We start from the raw sequence: 19,019 nt of genomic DNA, 5'->3' as shown, positions 1-19,019 counted from the left end.
AAACCTAGGTTCCAATAGAAGAATTCATCAGAAAGAAACATCCCCAAGTAGGGCTATGAGACATTGATACATATTCCAATTACATATATATCTTCACGCATGCATGTACACTTTACTAAGTAAAGTAGCATGTCTTGTAATCTTGTAAAATTGTCTAGGTTGAAGTATGAAAAAATTATGTACTATTTCTCAATTTCCTTCAGGAAGTCTAACTTAAATATAATTTTTCTAAGAATAACATGGTTATCTATATCATGCCAACACCTTCCCTAGACTTGAAGTTATTTTTGCTGCAGAACTAGATCAGTGTTGTGGTTAGGAAGGAATATTATGCAGATTGCCTGGGTTTGAATCCTAGCTTACCAGATAACTTTGGACAAGTAACTTAAACTCCTTAAGACTCTGTTAACTCACCTGCAAAACAGAATTAAATAGTGTCAACTCATAGCATTGATATGAGGATTAACATGAAGAAATTAGGAGTGTCTGGCACACAGCATTAATAAATTTTAGTTATTTTTAACAATAAATTGTCATTTTTATGTCATATGCCAATAAATTCCCAAAGACCTGGCAAGAAAAATGTTGAAACTATGTTTTACTGTGCCTAGCACATTTTTGTTGATGCATGTGTAATATATACATAAATGCACAAAAAAATGCACAGAGATCCATGTCCACATATACTTCTATATTTTCCATCCCTTAAAGCAGGCATCTTATGAGAAAATAAAGTCATACTCAAAGAAGACAGGTAGTTCTCATCTTCCAATGTGCTATTTGGCTAACAATCCATCATTGCATTCATCTGGCAGTGTTTCAAAACATATCCCAAGCCGCAGAAGACTACTGAGCCAGAGGAGCATTGAGTCATAATTAGCTCAAGATTAAAGTTCACCAAGGAATGGATTCAAATTCAATTTAACATAAAAAGGCTTTGGAGCGAGGGATCATTGTGTTGAGATCTCAATGAAGCAAGCTTGCATTCTTGATTATTGGAAACTCCTTGATAAAGAATCTCCCTAGATCCTTAAATGCTTTGTGCAGCTGGGGTTTGAGGTCATACTTTTCACTCCACTTGGTGTGGGAAACAGAGTTGGCACATGTTCCTCTTGATCTACATGTAGCCCCAAAGCATTCTCAAAGAAAGAACAAAAACATACATAATTGCCTTGCAAGAAATGTTTCTCAACAATAAATTTCAGAAAGCAGTGCTATATCTGGGAGGAGAACATTTCAAATACAAGTTGAATGATAAACCCCACTGGTCAGGGACAGAAAGTCTTATCAAATGTCTGACAAAAGCTTTATGTTATCCAAAGTTTAACAAAAGCCTACACATAAAGACTTTTATCATAATGTTATACACACTTATACATATATATACACACACATATCTCTATACACATATACCTGTGTAAGTATGTGCATATACTGAGTACATGTGTATATATATATAATAAAATACGTGTATATATATGCATATATACATATATATATAAATAAAATAGTGGAAAATGTTCCACATATCCCAATAATGGGTCAGTACATATGAAATGAATATGAATTATGTTCTTATGTAATACAGAAGAGAAAAAGAAACCCATTAAGATAACTAGAGTAATACAAATCCATGTGCTTCCGTATCATTTTAACTATAACCAAAGTGTAGGTCGAGGAGGAAGTTAAACCATAAATTAAATAATTGTTTAGAATTACATTCCTCCCAAATTTTTGCATCATCCCACTCTTGCATTAGGATAAACAGTAAGAGTTGATTATTAAAATGGTAATACTCTTAATGTTTTATAGATTGAAATTTATGATGCCCAAGAGCTTAAAGAGATGTTAGTGTCACCTTGCATTTAAGTTACCCTCAGACTTTACTTATAATACTCCAGGATTATTCCTCTGCAGCTAAGAATAAATATTTGAATAAATAGGAAGTTTGGCACAGAGATTAGGCATAAATGAATACAATGGTTCTAAAATGACAGAGATATGGATTTAGAAAAGCTTGCAACCATACAAGAACAAAAATCTTTAAATTCCAGTTTTGTCTTCACATGGACCTTCTCAATAATGTTCATTCAACTGAAAAAATTTAGAAGCTTGAAGAATAAAAGATCAATTTGCCAATGTAGTTTTCTAACATTCCTTAAAAGAAGAGGGACAAAGTTTTAAAGTATTAAGTGAACTTGTTTTAATCACTGATGGGAACAAGAGAACTGCATGGCCAAATCTAGTTTTGAAAAATTGGAACAAAAACATGTTTTAGGTTGTTTTCATCAGATGTGAGGTTTTACTTGAATTTGCTCTTTGTTTTTATATGTTATAGCTCAGATGTCTGTGGTAGGTTCCATTCTCCAATTTGGTATATATATATATCCCATATATTGCATCTGTAGTAATAATTTAGTGCCAGGAATTGCGAATTAACTGTTCAAATGGTGTGCCTTTGGAAAATTACAAATCAGAGCATGGGCACTAACTGAATCAATGTAATAGCCCTCTATTTGGTGTGGGTTTGTGTGTTGAAAAAATATATAATCCTAACAAAAGTAGATGAACTGGGGACTAACAGAGGCACAATAAGGGAGATCAGATTCTCTTTGCAAGTTCAATTAGAGACTGTTGTGCAATTTCCCTCCTGTCTAATGGCCTTAATATGACCACATATTCTTATTATTGCTAGAAAGTTATTTAACATATATAATCTGTGTATCTGCCTTTGTGGGTCCTTTCAATATTTCTGTTCAAGGCAGCTGCACTTGAAGCTTAAGGGTTTGCAGCTGTTGGAAGTTATATCAGGAACGTGAGGGTTTGGCACTCATTTTCATAGTTCCTACTGTGTAGAAGTTTGGCAAGAACTGTGGAAAGGGTATGGTGACTTAAAGAATGTTTGTAAAACTTTCCCCCATCATTGTGGTTCTGAGCACATGAAGTACGGAGTTGAAGAATATAAGGGTGGTTATTTTGATTGGGGCATTTGGGTTCCATTTATACAATTAACCATAAGGGCAAAACATTCTGAGATTCTGCTTAAATTTTGTTTTTTCCTTGATAAGTACAGTAAGAAGAATTCTGTGAAGTAGAGCTAAATGGTGTTTCATTTTCTCAATTCCAAAAACAGTTTTCAAAGCTTTAACATGATCATTCATGCATATAGCATCTTTAAGGAACATATTAATGATGGTAATCCTAAAAAAATTTCAAGCTCATAAAACCATTTTATTCACATACATTAATTTGGGGGAAAAATTATAATCCTCAAATCATCACATAGAAGATTTGAAGTCACTTTAGAAAAAAACCAGTCATGGAGGATTAAAAAACATCACTTTAGAAAGAAAATTTAATGAATTTTAGCTTTGCCCAAAAAGGATATTTTGTAAAATTACCATGCTGTGATGTAGTGATATTCATGACGAGATTATTTAACTCCTATAAAGAAAAAGAAATAGTTAATATATTTTTACAATTTCTGAACATGAGATTATTATAAACTATGAATCTCAATGCTCTTAAGAGGAAATTTGAGAAGTGACATTTTCCTGAATAGATTTTAAAATAATATGTTAGAATAGATTAATAATTCAAAAATATCTCTATTTCTTCATGGATTATAGCATGTAATTAAAGATATTTTTCAACTCTAGTAATTTTGAATTTAGTTTAGCCATAGAATCATACTAAATTCAGAACGAATTTATCTAGATGGATATAGATATAAATACTTCGGGAATATTTGTGTCAGGTTAACTATGCTATTAATAAATTTGTAATTGTTTCAACATTTCTGATGAAAATGCATCAAAAGCCTTGGCACGGTGGCTCATGCCTGTAATCCCAGTACTTTGGAAGGCCGAGGCAGGTGGATCACCTGAGGTCAGGAGTTCGAGACCAGCCTGGCCAACATGATGAAACCCCATCTCTACTACAAATACAAAAAATTAGCTGGGAGCGGTGTTATATGCCTGTAATCCCAGCTACTCAGGAGGCTGGGGCAGGAGAATCACTTGAACCCAGGAGGTGGAGGTTGCAGTGAGCCGAGATTGCACCATTGCACTCCAGCCTGGGCAATAAGAGTGAAACTCCGTCTCGGAAAAAAAAAAAAATGCATCAAAATAACTATATGTACATCAAATACATCAAAGTATGCATATATACTTTTTTATATATATACTCTGAGGCATTTATTTACATATTTGATAGATTTATATTTTTGGAGAAAATATTTACATTTCTCACTGAAAATATAATGATGCATAAAAACAAAATAGTAATTAGTAATAATCCTCCATAAAAATATTTGGTATGTGAAAGGGAAATTACAATTCTTCTGATAGGCTTAATCTTGGTGATGGTTATATTTCCATGTACAAAGCAAAATAAAGAAAAACAGATAAATGGATTCCTCAAAATTAGCTTTTCAAGCATATCAGTGAAATAATTTAACAAGTAAAGTTTCTGCTACACTTCATGTAGACATGATTTGCCACAACATCAACCATATGGTATGCACATACTCTGTACTCTCCCTTGTTCAGGCTGTTAGCATGAGAGTGTATCCAACTAAGAAATTCATCTAGTACCACTTATTAAGCATTTCTTATGTGTGAAATATTGGAGATTTAAATATTGTTTCCAGGTTGTTCTCTGTATTTTTTTAAATCAATCTTCAAAGAATATTTCAGAGTAAGATTAGGTTTTCCACCTTTTAGAAAATACCATTAAACTCCAAGTCATTAAGATAATTTTTTTCTAAATTAAAAAATAAATCACAAGCAAGTTGTCAACATTCTAATTCTTACACTAGTTCATAAATCTAGTTGCCTGAAACCTAGGAGTCATTATTTCCCCTTTATTCTTTTCTATCCCACATTCATTCCATCAGCAGGTCCTGTGGATAATACTTTTTGAATAGTCCTTGATTCCCTCTTTGTCTCTATTTCTGCCCTGACAGTATCTATTTAAGCCTTCAGCCTTCGTCATCTCAAACCTGGATGACTGAAATAGCCTCTTTATTATCACATTCACTGTAGTTGTCCTTTAATGTAGTCTCCACACTGCTTTCTGCTAAAGTGATTTTTAAAGCTACAAATCCAGTCATGTTAGCTACATACCCCAGGATGTTCCCCCTTTCAGACTTTGAAATCAGCACTATGACTGCAGAGACCACCTTTTTTAACTAAAAACTTCTGGTGCTGCTTTTAGGAGTTTATGCCCCTCATGGTTTAGAATCTTTACCCACCCTGCCTTCTCACCTCCAAACCAATTACTTTCTACTCATTCTTCACATGTCATCTCAACTCAGTGAAGCCTTTCCTAAACTATCAAGTCAGATTCATTTGTTGCTTGTCACTAATTTTTTTTTTTTTTTTTTTTTTTTTGACGGAGTTTCGCCCTTGTTGCCCAGGCTAGAGTGCAATGGCATGATCTTGGCTCACCGCAAACTTCGCCTCCTGGATTCAAGTGATTCTCCTGCCTCAGCCTCCCGAGTAACTGGGATTACAGGCATGCACCACCATGCCTGGCTAATTTGGTTTTTTAGTAGAGATGGGGTTTCTCCATGTTGGTCAGGCTGGTCTTGAACTCCCAACCTCAGGTGATCTGCCTGCCTTGGACTCCCAAAGTGCTGGGATTACAGGTGTGAGCCACCACACTTGCCACTATAGAATTTTTTACTTTACTATTAAAGGTTACAATCATATTTTTATGATTGTTTATTTCACATCTACACGATGAAGGCCACGAACACAAGAAACTATGTTCAAATGAATTAAATGAAAATTGAAGAAATTAAAAATAATTCAGAAGAAATATAGGCCTTCTAATTATATTTTTCAAGTAAATGAACATTTCAGGGAAAATAAGAGATCTACAAATGCAGGAATAAAGAGAACCTTATATTCGTGTGCGCACGCGTGTGTGTATGTACAAATTTTTCAATAGACTTGCTTCAGTTGTAAATTTTCCACATCTCTTGAACAAACACACTATTTGCTATGGTTGGCAATTACGTGTATAAATAATTAGTTGCTAATAGTATTCTTAAAATTGAGGAATACACATTGAGTTATGAGAATGCAAAGGAAGAAAATAATAATTCTACCTGTAGACAGTGGGTGAGGAATTATAGAGACGAGGGAGTTTGTGCCAGGCCTTGAATGGTGACAAAAGCTTCAGCAAGCACATGAATGGCAAAGAACACTATAGGCTGTGCAAACTATGTGAGCAAAATTATGGCCTCCTGATTGTGCTTAGTGTATTTTTGAAATTTTAAGAGCTACTTATGAGTGAATAACACTAATAATGAGTATTTAACGAGCATTTACCAAGTATGCTTTGAAATGTACACTTTCATTTAATTCTCACAAGCATATCATGTAGGCACTACTGTTACCACTAAAATTCATAGACCAGAGTGTTCCAAATGCTCAAACTAAGAATTAGAGCATTTTAGTAAATTTTGCATGAATGAATAGCAAAGGAATACATATATCTGAACTCAGACGCCCACAAACTTGACCATCAGATTATAATTACTCTTGAGGAGTAGAGGCAGAAAGGGGTGAAACTGGAATTATAAATGGTAGTTGAATTGTGAGTGTATTGGATTCCATGTATAGGAGTTTAAACTTTGTCCTGTTGGCAACTGAAAACACTGGAAGGTCTACTCATAGGGTGATTATAATCCATTATAATTTTTAGAAAGATTTGTAGGGTGGATCATATGGAAAATTAATGAATGCAAATTGATTAAATTGCCTATGACTGCATTAAATTGCATATAACTGAGCTAGGCAGCTAGAAAACTTAAAGGTAATTTAATTCAGCCAGTTTCTAAAACTAAATACTGAGTGATTATGGAATCCTACTTCAAACTCTGCCAAATGCTGACTCTCTAAGGGAAATGTGTCTGGTGAGGATAAACTGGCTTTGAGAAATAGCTGAGGTGCTGAGACAGCCAAGTGGAGATGTCAATATAAAATTAGCAGTATGGATGGGGAGAGGAGGGCTAACTCATGATACAAATAGAAAAATTATGACTGGGCACAGGGGCTCACTCGTAATCTCAGCATCTTGGAAGGCCGAGGGGAGAGGAGAGGATCACTCGAGCTCAGGAGTTTAAAAGAAGCCTGAGGAACATAATAAGACTTCATTTCTATGAAAAACAAAACAAAACAAAACAAACAAACAAGCAGTCACGTGTGGTGGCATGCACCTGTATTCCTAGCTACTCAGGAGGCTGAGATGGGAGGATCACTTGATCCCAGGAGATTGAGGCTTTGCAGTGAGCTATTATCACACCACTGCACTCCAGTCTGGGAAATTGAGTGACACCTTGTCTCATGGAAAAAAAAAAAAAAGAAAATTTGTAATATTCATATAGACATTATTTAAAGAAAGAAGTAATCTGACTTTACAAAAATACATTAATACTTATGCAAAATATTTATTAATCAGAATATGGTTATTCCTGCCACTGCAATTTGTTCAAATGGAAATGTTTGTCCGTATACTCAGTATGGATTTTTGACAATACTTTCAATATTATGAAGATAAACATCAGTGTTTCCAGCTAATGTTGCATAACAAGTAAGGGCCAGATTTACCCTTCCACTTAAACAAACAGAAAAACAAACACAAAATACACACACACAAAATGGTTGACAGGCATTAAACAAAAGGTAGAGCGGTATCCAGAGTGCAGTGCAGAGAAGGAGAGAAGACCCAAGAATTGAACAAAATTTTTACTGAGTTGAGGATACAGGACTAAGTTCCAAAAGGCCAATGCAGCTAGACTTTGCTGGTTAGAGTCACGGAAAAGAGAGAGATTCACTTTTGCTAGTTAGAGTCACGGAACAGAGAGAGATGCACAGGGCAAGAGAGAGGCCTCTGTCTGTTTGCAGTGTGCTCTGTCCTCAAGTCTTTGGCTGACCACTGATCTACTCAGGCGTGAGAGTAGACTACAAAAGGAAGGAGAAAGAACTATTTTAAAAAAGAATAGGCAGAAAAATACCTGGAGCTCAAGGATTACAGTTCATGTTTCCATTATCTAGAGTGGGAAGCCTTCTTAGCACATGCAGCATTAAGTAGAATCCTTAGATTTACTCAAAATTCAAAACATCACTTCGAGAAACAGTGTTAGGGAAACAATAAGGCAAGGCACACACTGAAATAAAATATTTTGAAAACACATTCCGGAAAAACATTTTATCCAGAATAAGTAAAGAACATCTTCAACACATTAATAATAATACTATTTAAACAGTGTCTAAAATATTTAAATAGACACTATACCAAAGAATATACAGGTATACCTCAGAAATATTGAGAGTTCAGTTCCAAACCACTGCAATAGAGCAAATATCTCAATAGAGCAAGTCACAGGAGCTTTTTGTTTTCCCAGTGCATATAAAAGTTATGTTTACACTATACTGTAGTCTATTAAGTGTGCAATAGCATTATGCCCAAAAAAAAGAACATACTTTAATTTAAAAATATTGTATTATTTAAAAATGCTAGCAATCATTTGAGCCTTAAGTGAGTCATAATCTTTTTGTTGGTAGGAGGTCTTGCCTCGATGTTGATAGCTGCTGACTCATTAAGGTGGTGGTTGCTAAAGGTTCAGATGGCTGGAGAAGTTACTGAAAATAAGAAAACAAAATTTGCCACATTGATTGGCTCTTTCATTCACAAAAAATTTCTCTGTACCATGCAAAGCTGTTTGATAGCATTTTACACACAGTAGAACTTCTTTCAAAATTGGAGTCAATCCTTTCAAATCCTGCCACTGCTTTAGCAACTAAATATATGTAATATTCTAAATCCTTTGTCATTTTTACAATGATCACAGCCTTGTCACCAGGAGCAGATTTATACTCAAGAAACCACTTTCTTATACACCCATAAGAAGCAATTCTTTATCCATTGGAGTTTTAACATGAGATTGCAATAATTTAGACACAACAATTTAGGCTCTACTTCTAATTCTACTTTTCTTGTTATTTGTACCACATATGCCATGACTTGCTCCACGGAAGTCTTCAACACTTCAAAGTGATCCATGGGGGTTGGCAACAATTTCTTCCAAACTCCAGCTAATGATATTTTAACCTCCTCCCATGAACTACAAATGTTCTTAATGACATGTGAAATGGTGAATCCTTTCTAAGCCAGGCATCGTCATTTCTCCAGCTATTAAAGTCCTAGGCATCTTCTTCCATTAGACAATTGTTCCATCTGCATTGAAAATCTGTTGTTTAGTGTAGTTACTTTTGTCAGTGATCTTAGCTAGACATGGATAACTTGCTGCAGCTTTTACATCAGCACTTGCTGCTTCACCTTACACTTGTAAGTTATGGAGATGGCATCTTTTCTGAAACCTCGTAAACCAACCTCTACTAGCTTTAAACATTTCTTCTTCAGCCTCCTCATCTCTCTCAGCCTTTATAGAATTGAAGAGAGGTAGGGCCTTGCTCTGGATTAGGATTTGGTTTAAGGAATGTTGTGGCTGGTTTTATCTTCTATCTAGACCAAGAAAAATGTTTCTTTATTAGCAATTAGTCTGTTTTGCTTTCTTATCATTTGTGTATTCTCTAGAGTAGCACTTTTAATTTCCTTCCAGAACTTTTAACTTGCATTCACAACTTGGCTAACTGCTTGGTGCAAGAGGCCTTGCTTTTGGCCTACCTTGGCTTTTTAAATTATTTATAGCTTTTTATTTAAAGTGAAAGACGTGTGACTCTTCTTCCACTTGAACACTTAGAGGCCATCGTCAGGCTATTAATTGGCCTAATATCAATACTGTTGTGTCTCAGGGAATAAGGAGATCTGAGGAAAGGGACAAACATCGATAAATGACTGGTCGGTGGGGCTGTGAGAACACACCAGCATTTATCTATTAACTTTGCTGTCTTATATGGGCATAGTTTGTGATGTCCCAAAACAACTACAATAGTAACATCAAAGATTACTGATCACAGATCAACATAACAACTATAATAATAAGGAAAAACTTTAAAATAATTCAAGAATTACCAAAGTGTGACACAGAGACATGAAGTGAGAACATGGTGTTGGGAAAATGGTACGAAACATTGCTTAACGCAGGGTTGCCAGAAACCTTTGGTTTGTAGAAAAGGCAATTATCTGCCACTTGCATAAAGAACAATAAAAGGAATAATTCCCATATAGCAATGGCAAATGAGCATATGAAAAGAAGCTCACCATCATTACTCATGAGAGAAAAATGAAAACAAAATGAGCTGCTGATACACTATGGATAACACTAAAATGCTAATAACACCAAGTGTTTATGAAGATGTGAAATTTACCTGTATTATTTGTGAAAATACAAAATTGTATAACCGCTTTGGAAAACAAGTCAGCAGTTTCCCATAAAGGTAAACACAGATTGCCTTATACCCAGGGAATCTCAGTGCTAGATATTTATCCAAAAGAAATGAAAACATGCATTTCCATAAAGACTTGTACTCAACTTTATTCTTAATAAACAAAAAAGGCAGCTTTATTCTTAGTAGGGAATAACTAAAAAACAAAACAAATTTCCATCAACTGATGAATAAATAAACAAATTATGATATATTCATAAAATGAGGCACTACTTAGCAATAATAAAAACAGCTTACATGCAACAAGAATGATTCTTCAAAGTTTTTTTTTTTTTTTTTTGTGATGAGACAGAGTCTCGTTCTGTTGCCAGGCTGGAGTGCAATGGTGCAATTTCCGCTCATTGCAACCTCTGCCTCCCGTGTTCAAGTAATTCTCCCGCCTCAGCCTCCTGAGCAGCTGGAACTACAGGCGTGCGCCACCACGCCCGGCTAATTTTTGTATTTTTAGTAGAGACGGGGTTTCACCACGTTGGCCAGGATGGTCTCAATCTCTTGACCTCGTGATCCGCCCACCTCGGCCTCCCAAAGTGCTGGAATTACAGGCGTGAGCCACCATGCCCAGCTCTTCAAAGCTTTTTTTTAGTAAAAGAAGCCAGCCACAACAGAATATATTCTCTATGATCGCATTCTTATGACGTTCTAGAAAATGCAAAGTTTTAGATTCATACAGCAGATGAGTGGCAAGCAGTAGCCAGAGATGAGATGAGGAAAGTGACTGCAAAAGGTGTAAGGCAATTTTTAGAGTGATGGACATGTTCCAGGACATGATTGTATTGGCACATAGATGATCATCTAAACCCATCAAAACTCATTAAATCGTACATTTGAAGTTGGTAAATTTTATTGTATGTTTAAAACATTAATGCGAGTGTTGATTAGTAGAGTTGGGTGTGTGGGGGCCAGGGAATGTATGGGGACTCTGCATTTTCTGCTCAATTTCACTGTGAACCTAAAAGTACTCCAAAAAATGTCTCTTTTTAAAAAGTCAATAAAAAATGCTGCTGAATATTAAATTTCACTTATCAACAAAATTAATGCGGCTTTGCTAAAATCTTAATACCTTAATATTACAAAGGAAATAGATAAATAACATTTATAGGATTTTTAATTAATTAAGCATTAAGTAGAAATAATATATATGAGAAAATACTAAATATTTGTTAATATGTAGCCAAAGTAAAGATTAGTTTTCCCTCAGTAGATTACAAAATGTAAACTCTCTTAGCATTAGCTAACATTTCTGTTTACCTTTTCGGTTTAGGAAATTATTTTTGTAAAAATTATTATTTAGTATTTCTGAAGGTATGTTCTAAAATTTATAATTGATTATTTTTTTCAGAAGAGAAAAAATCATTAAAACATAAGAAGGAATATAGTAGTTACAGTGTTGGGTAAAAGCCAGACCCCTAAAGTACATACTGTATGTTTCCATTTACATGAGTTTCAAGAAAAGGACACAATATAGTGATAAAAGTCAGAATCTCAGTTCTATTTGTGGGGCTAGTGTCTGGAGACTGGCATGAAAGAATCTCTGGAGTTTCCATAAATGTTCTGTATTTTGGCCAGGTGCAGTGGCTCACGCCTGTAATCCCAGCACTTTGGGAGGCCAAGGCAGGCTGATCATGAGGTCAGGAGTTTGAGACGAGCTTGGCCAACATGGGGAAACCCCGTCTCTACTAAAAATACAAAAAATTAGCCGGGCATGGTGGCAGGTGCCTGTGATCCCAGCTACTCAGGAGACTGAGGCAGGAGAATCGCTTGAACCCGGGCAGCAGAGGTTGAAGTGAGCCAACACTGCCTTACTGCACTGCAGCCCGGGCAAGGGAGTGAGACTCCGTCTCAAAAAAAAAGTTCTATATTTTTATTTCAGTAGTGGTTACTTGGATATGTGTGTGTGTGTACATGTGTGAGTTTCAAGTTGTGTAACTCATCAAGTTGTATAAGAATTGTTCACTTAGTCCATGTATTTTGTACTTAATTTTTGAAGCACTTTTTTCTGTATGGGAGTTACATGATCTATTCATTTTTTGTCTGAAAATCTATTAATTGCCCCTGGCTTCTTGTTCTTCATTTCTTCCTTTGGTAATACACTTCCATGTACGTTATGGGTTCAACTCTGCCATCTTTTTTCCTCCCTCCACTCCTTTCATCTTTCTTTCCTCTCTCCTATCTTTTCCTTAACAAATATTTTGGAAAACCTACAATATCCTCAAATATGGTAGGTACTAGGGATTCAAGTGAATTGCTGAAATGGGTATTGTCCTGCTCTCATGGAGATTAAATTCTAGGAAAAGAGTCTTAATAGTTTTCAGAAAACTCAAATAAATTGAGAAATAATAAATTGTGCTAAAGGTAATGTCAGGTTGTGAGCAAGGCAGTAAGTTCACAGATGGTTTTCCTGAATAAGTGAGCATAGGTGGATGAAGAGGGGAGGAAGACACTGGCTGCATAGCATACATGTGGACAGACACTGTGAACAGAGGAAAACATCAATATAAAAGAATAATGTTCCCCCCCACTTCAACTGGCTTCACCAAAACGGTATTCTCTTTGTTTATCTATGGCCTCCATATCAATTATTCCACCTGTATATTTTTCAAACCTAATCTTAACTGACAAGAGTATTAAATCTTATTGTTAGCTTGTCTTAGAATAAGTTACAGGTCTTTTTTCCACTTTTTCAGTATAATCACTAGACTTTCTCATCTATATCTATGACTTCAATGAATAAGTCTTCAAAGATTTGTCCTAATTCTAACTCTAGCCCAGATTTTCCCTTTACGCTCCAGATTTATATATCTACCTGCCTTCTTGATGTCTCCAGGGTATATAAATATATCCAAATTGGAAAAAACATCCTCTCTGCCCCAAATCCCCCCAAATTGACCTAATTACTAGTGTTCCCTATTTTGGTATCATGTCTGTTCTGACACAAAGCCAGAAACCTAAAATTTAACCTGGACATCTCTTTATTCTTTATGTTCCACATCAATATATTTCCATGACCTTTCAGATAACCTCCATTGTTTAGATTGATTAAATGTTTCTCATACCAATTCATATTTCTTATTTTAATTTTCATTATCTTTGTTCATTCTACATTTCCTCCTTTATTGTGCCCCAACACACTTCCCAATAACTTCTCATGGTGCCTGATACATGATAGGGCCTGGCTAGGTACTTTGCAGGGACTAGGGAATGGGATAGTCATTTCCTTTTAATCATATATAAAGCAGAAAATTTTCACTGAAAACATAGTACATTTATAATATTTCTAATTGAATAAAAGTTTTATATGTTTATTAAGTTCATTTTCATTAAAACTGATTTATTTATACAATTTGACATGTATTCTGTGGAAATGATAGGCCAATGACCCAAATTACATCCGCACAGATATTGTTACTGGGGTAATTGCATTCCATATTTTCTTGTATGTGAAGATGTGTTTACTAGTAAAAATGGATATATTCATCTTTGTTTCTCATTTACCTTGTTTAAAAATATAATGTCTGCTATATACCACATTGACTTCTAAATTTATAATTCTTAGCAAGCATCATTAATGCTGCTTAAACCGAAGAATGATCAGAGCACACCTGTCTCAACAAACATCTAAATCCTTAAATACTATATGGTTGCTATTTTATTTCCATAACTTGTATTTCTCAATTGTCTTTATCTCTCATTTATTATTTCTAAAGGTTCTTCATGTAACCTTTGAAACATAGTTAACATGATTGGTCCTGACACTTGGTGTTCTTGAAGAGTTGCTTGTGATTGCAAAGTGTAAAAGTAAGGTGAGTTGTGTATATTTTGTGATTCTCCTTGAAGATTAGATTGTTTTCAAGACAGACTATTAATAGTATAAATACAAAGTTATATAAACTTAGGGAAACACACATGCATGCAGATGTACACATGCACACACACACACACACACACACACACACTCCCTAAAATAACACACTAGAACATATTTTTGAGATACGCATCAGAAGCTTGTAGAGGGCAAAAATTCATTCATCGTGCTTATATAAAGTCAATGCCAACATTTCTAACGATTTAGGTGGCTCTCAGTACTCCTTCCCGTCTTTCCCATCATAACACCCTTTTCCTCATTTACAGGTGGACTTGATGGTTTGCTTGGTTTCCTCCAAGGATGTCACACCTTACATAAGCCTTTGAAAAACATTGACTACAATTTGTCTTTACCAAATATTACATTAGAATTTGAGGGCTTTTTGATCTTTAACTCATCATGATAACTTTTGCCTCCATATTCCAGAAAATGTAAACAGTATTTTGAAAATTTGACCATCCATATGGCAAAGGATTCATAACCAGAATATATAAGGAGCTTAAAACATTCAATAGGAAAAAAAATCAAATAATCAAATTCAAAAATGGATAAAGATCTGAATAGATATTTTTCAAAAGAAGATATAAAAATGGTAAACGTGTATATGAAAAAGTACTCAACATTATTAGTCATCAGATAAACAAAAATCAAAACTAAAATAGGATATCATCTCACTCTAGTTAAAATGGCTATCCGAAAAGCAGATAATAAAAAATGTCAGCAAGGATGTGGAGTAAAGGGAACCCTTGTACACTGTTGATGGGAATGTAAATTAGTACAGCCACTATGGAGTATAACATTATGGAGGTTCCTCAAAAAACTAAAAATAGAACTACTGTATGATCCAACAATCCCACTGCGAGGTATATACCTGAAAGAAAGGAAATCAGTATATCAAAGGGATATCTGCATTCCCATGTTTATTGCAGCACTATTCATAATAGCTAAGGTTTGGAATCAACCTAATTGCTCATCAGCAGATGAATGGATAAATAAAATGTAGTATATATACACAATGTACTATGCAGCCATAAGAAAAAAAAAAAAAAGGTGAGATCCTGTCATTTGCAACAACATGGATGGAACTGGAGGACCTTTTGTTAAGTGAAATAAGCCAGGCACAGAAAGACAAACTTTGCATGTTTTTACTCACTTGTAGGAGCTAAAAATTAAAACAATTGAGATAAAGAGTTAAAGAGTTGAATGACAGTTACCAGAGGCTGGAAAGGTTAGTGGAAAGTGGGAGAAGTGGGGATGGTTAATTGGTACACAAATATAGTTAGATGATATGAATAAGATCTTGTATTTAATAGCACAACACGGTGATTATGGTCAAATGTAGTTTATGATAGTTTTAAAAATAACAAAAAGAGTATAATTGGAATATTTATATCACAAAGAAAGGATAAATGCTTGAGGTCATAGATACCCCATTTACCTTGATGTGGTTATTACACATTGTATGTTGGTATCAAAATATCTCATGTACCCCATGAGTATATGCACCTACTATGTACCCATAAAAATAAAAATAAAAATAAAATAAAAATGAAAATTTGGCAAAATTTTTAAAGTAGAACTATTTCTAAAATGAAGCAATAAACTATTTGCCCATATAGTCAGTATAGTGAGGGCCAAGACTGAATATGAACTGTGAGGCATCTTAAGGGCCATGGAATGTCTCAGGTATTTGATTATGTAACATGGATATAGTGTAGGGGAAAAGAAAGATACAGTTTCTTAACAATATACTGTTGTATTCTAAAAAATTCCAGGACTATCAGAAAGTAAGTAGATTGGAGTTAGATGGCCACATCAGTTATTAATAATTCATTACATCCACAACTATTTATTGAGATCAAATAAAGAAACTGATCTGTCATGTATGAAAAGGTATGAATAAGAATGTTTGGATTGGCAAAGATAAGTATCATATTAATCTATACTAACTATTTACAGTCACCCCTTGGTATCCATGAGGGATTGGTTCAGGACTTCCAAGGATAACAAAGTCCACAGAAGCTCAAGTCACAGATGTAAAATGGCATAACATTTGCATACAACTTATGCACATTCTCCCATATATTTTAAATAATCACTACTTATAATACTCAATATAATGTAAATGTTACGTAAATAGTTTTTACATCATATTGTTTAAAAAATGTCTGTGCAAGAAAAATGTCTGTGCAAGTTCAGTGCAGACACAACCATCCAATTTTTTGGTCCTTAAGTATTTTTGATTCATGATCGGTTGAATCCTTGGATGCAGAACCCATGGATATGGAGGGCTACTGTACTCTCTCTATATATTTTATATATTCATATATCATAAATATGTATACCCATACACACACATCTTCCTTTCTCTTTTATTATAATAGAGGTTTTTTTGAAATTGGGTTATTAATTTTAATGTTTCTCAGAATATCCTGAAATAAAAAAAGAATGTGATCCAGAAATAACAAATTTTAACATAAGGGACTCTGCTCTATGAAATAAATTATTTTGGGGTATACTTTCCAGATGCATAGTCTATTTTTGTGATCATAAATACCATATTTTATATAGCAGATATAAAGGTTCAGATGGGTAAAGCATAGTTCAATGTCTATGAGTAAATTAATACAAAATATGAAGAAAAAGTGTTTCATTTTCTTTGTCATATTAAAACAGGCACAGACATGCCATGCTATTTACAGAATCTGAAATCAAATTCTCAAATTTTCCTTTTATTCCGTAGTATATTTTGGGGAGAGAATAAAGAAGCATTGGATAATCACAACATTAAAATATGGTAAAACATGGAATCTAACATAAAAAGTAATTTTGTCCATGAGCTTTTAGGTTTGCATTTTTTGTTGATTTTATCTTCTTTTTAAACTGTATGTTACATTACAAATACTGAAATTGCATCATTAAATCACATTTTTTCTTCTTTTATATGTCAGTTACCTATTGAGAACAGATGTTATCTCTACACATTAATGCTTACTCTGAAGTCACATACTGTAAGCTTAATGTACTGAAAAAAGAAATAAAAATGTCATCATATTTTAGCTGAAAATAAAATTTCATCAAAATGATATTATAAACATTTAAAATTAAAGCAAAAAATATAATGACCTAATAACACATCTACAGATTTTTTGGACATTAAGAGATATACTAAAAAGAATTGACAATGTATTTCCCTCAGTATGAAATCTCTGCTTATTATCTGCTTGATCTACACAGTTAAGACAAATCAGACCAAATTTCTGTTTAACTCAAGTGATGTTAGTTTTAAAGTGGTAAAATGGCTCTGCATTTACTCTTAATAAAAAAAGTCTTATTTTCTTTTTTACACAACAGATACGGTGTTTTCAAATAAATTTTACTAGTAATTGTAAGATGGTATGAATCTGTATAATTTTTACCCATTCAATTTTTACTTCTCCTTCCATTTATTTTCCTATACCCTCATTCCCTTAAGTTGCAAGCATTTTGAATAGCTTATTTTAGGAGAATTTTCAAAAGAAAAAAATATGTAGTTAAATAACAGTAAATAAGTGCTCTACTTTATGTTAAGTCATATGCACAATGGGTTTTATTCTGCCAAACATGGATAGAGAAAAAAATAGTACTGCAGAAATTTTTCTGCCTTTGGGGTGGAGGAAAGTACCTATTCTGTCAATTATTTCATTTTTTTTCATGATGGTCCAAGAAAGAAGAATTTAATGCTTTTTTAGATATGAATTACAAATGTCATATTTTCTGAGTCCATGTGTTATGTATGCCCCACACACAGAACAAATAGTTGTATAATTGGTGTTTTTAGGAACATGGAAGAGATAAGTATACTTAAGTCACTAAATTCGGGTCATTTCTACAAAAACGATATAAAAATATGGTATCATTCTTCATATTATAATAGATTTTATTCGCCCAACTAAGTCATAAAATCAGTTTTTCTCCTATTTCAACTTCTTTAGAATGGAATACAGCATCTGCATACCAGACCTTCATGACTGGATGAGAACACAGATTATTTCCAGTTAGGATTCTCTGGGAAATTAAGTATACAGAATGGAATTCTCTAAATCAGAATGTTCATAATATGAGAGTAAAAACTGCTTTGACCAGAAACCAAGTCCCTAGTGTTTCACAAGTTTAGTTTAACAAAAACAAAGCTGCTTTTGAAATCCTGAGCTCTGCTCAATTTCTTAGCTGTTTTGTAGCATACTATGATTTCATTCATTCAATAAACTAGAAATGAAGGCCATATTAAAGTACAGATATACCTTTTCTCTGACCAAAATACATGTTCCTCTTCTAAGCCTTGGACTATTACTGTGATTTTGTATTACTTACAATAATACATCTATAACATATTATAGACCCACTGAGTCTTTAGTTACGTAGGAAAAATTCATCATCAACACAGGAAATTCACAAACACATAATTGTATCCTTTAGTAAAATATCAACTGCACAGAGAAAGAAGAGTGCATTTCTTAAGGTCTAAATTTACGTAACTAACATTGACAAGAGTGAGAAGAGGTTGATACTGTAGTAATGGGATAATCAGAACCTACATAACTCTTTTACAAAAAATCCCCTAATTTATCAACTCAACAACTAACTTCTATATTACTCTCATCAGTAATTTCTCAGTCTAATCTATTTTTATAATCTGATCAAGGGCCCACATCATATTGTTCCCACTTGGAAAAAATTATGTTTGCTCAATTCAG

At 34.0% G+C, this 19,019-nt stretch overlaps 1 protein-coding gene across 8 annotated transcripts in view; it reads right to left on the bottom strand.

The window, feature by feature from the left end:
• Window positions 1-19,019, bottom strand: part of SEMA3A (semaphorin 3A) — a 515,603-nt gene that overhangs the window by 362,040 nt on the left and 134,544 nt on the right. The window contains exon 1 of one of the 8 annotated variants that reach the window (XM_063667663.1): window positions 3,402-3,420. The exons of the other annotated variants lie outside the window; for them this stretch is intronic. The gene's annotated coding sequence lies outside the window, so the exon portion shown is untranslated. Of the gene's footprint in view, window positions 1-3,401; window positions 3,421-19,019 lie in introns of those variants that run through there. 8 annotated transcript variants of the gene reach the window in all.

This window comes from Pongo pygmaeus, chromosome 6 (genome assembly GCF_028885625.2).
Source record: "Pongo pygmaeus isolate AG05252 chromosome 6, NHGRI_mPonPyg2-v2.0_pri, whole genome shotgun sequence".
Classification (NCBI taxonomy): Eukaryota; Metazoa; Chordata; class Mammalia; order Primates; family Hominidae; genus Pongo; species Pongo pygmaeus.
This window is presented reverse-complemented; position numbering and strand designations above follow the sequence as displayed.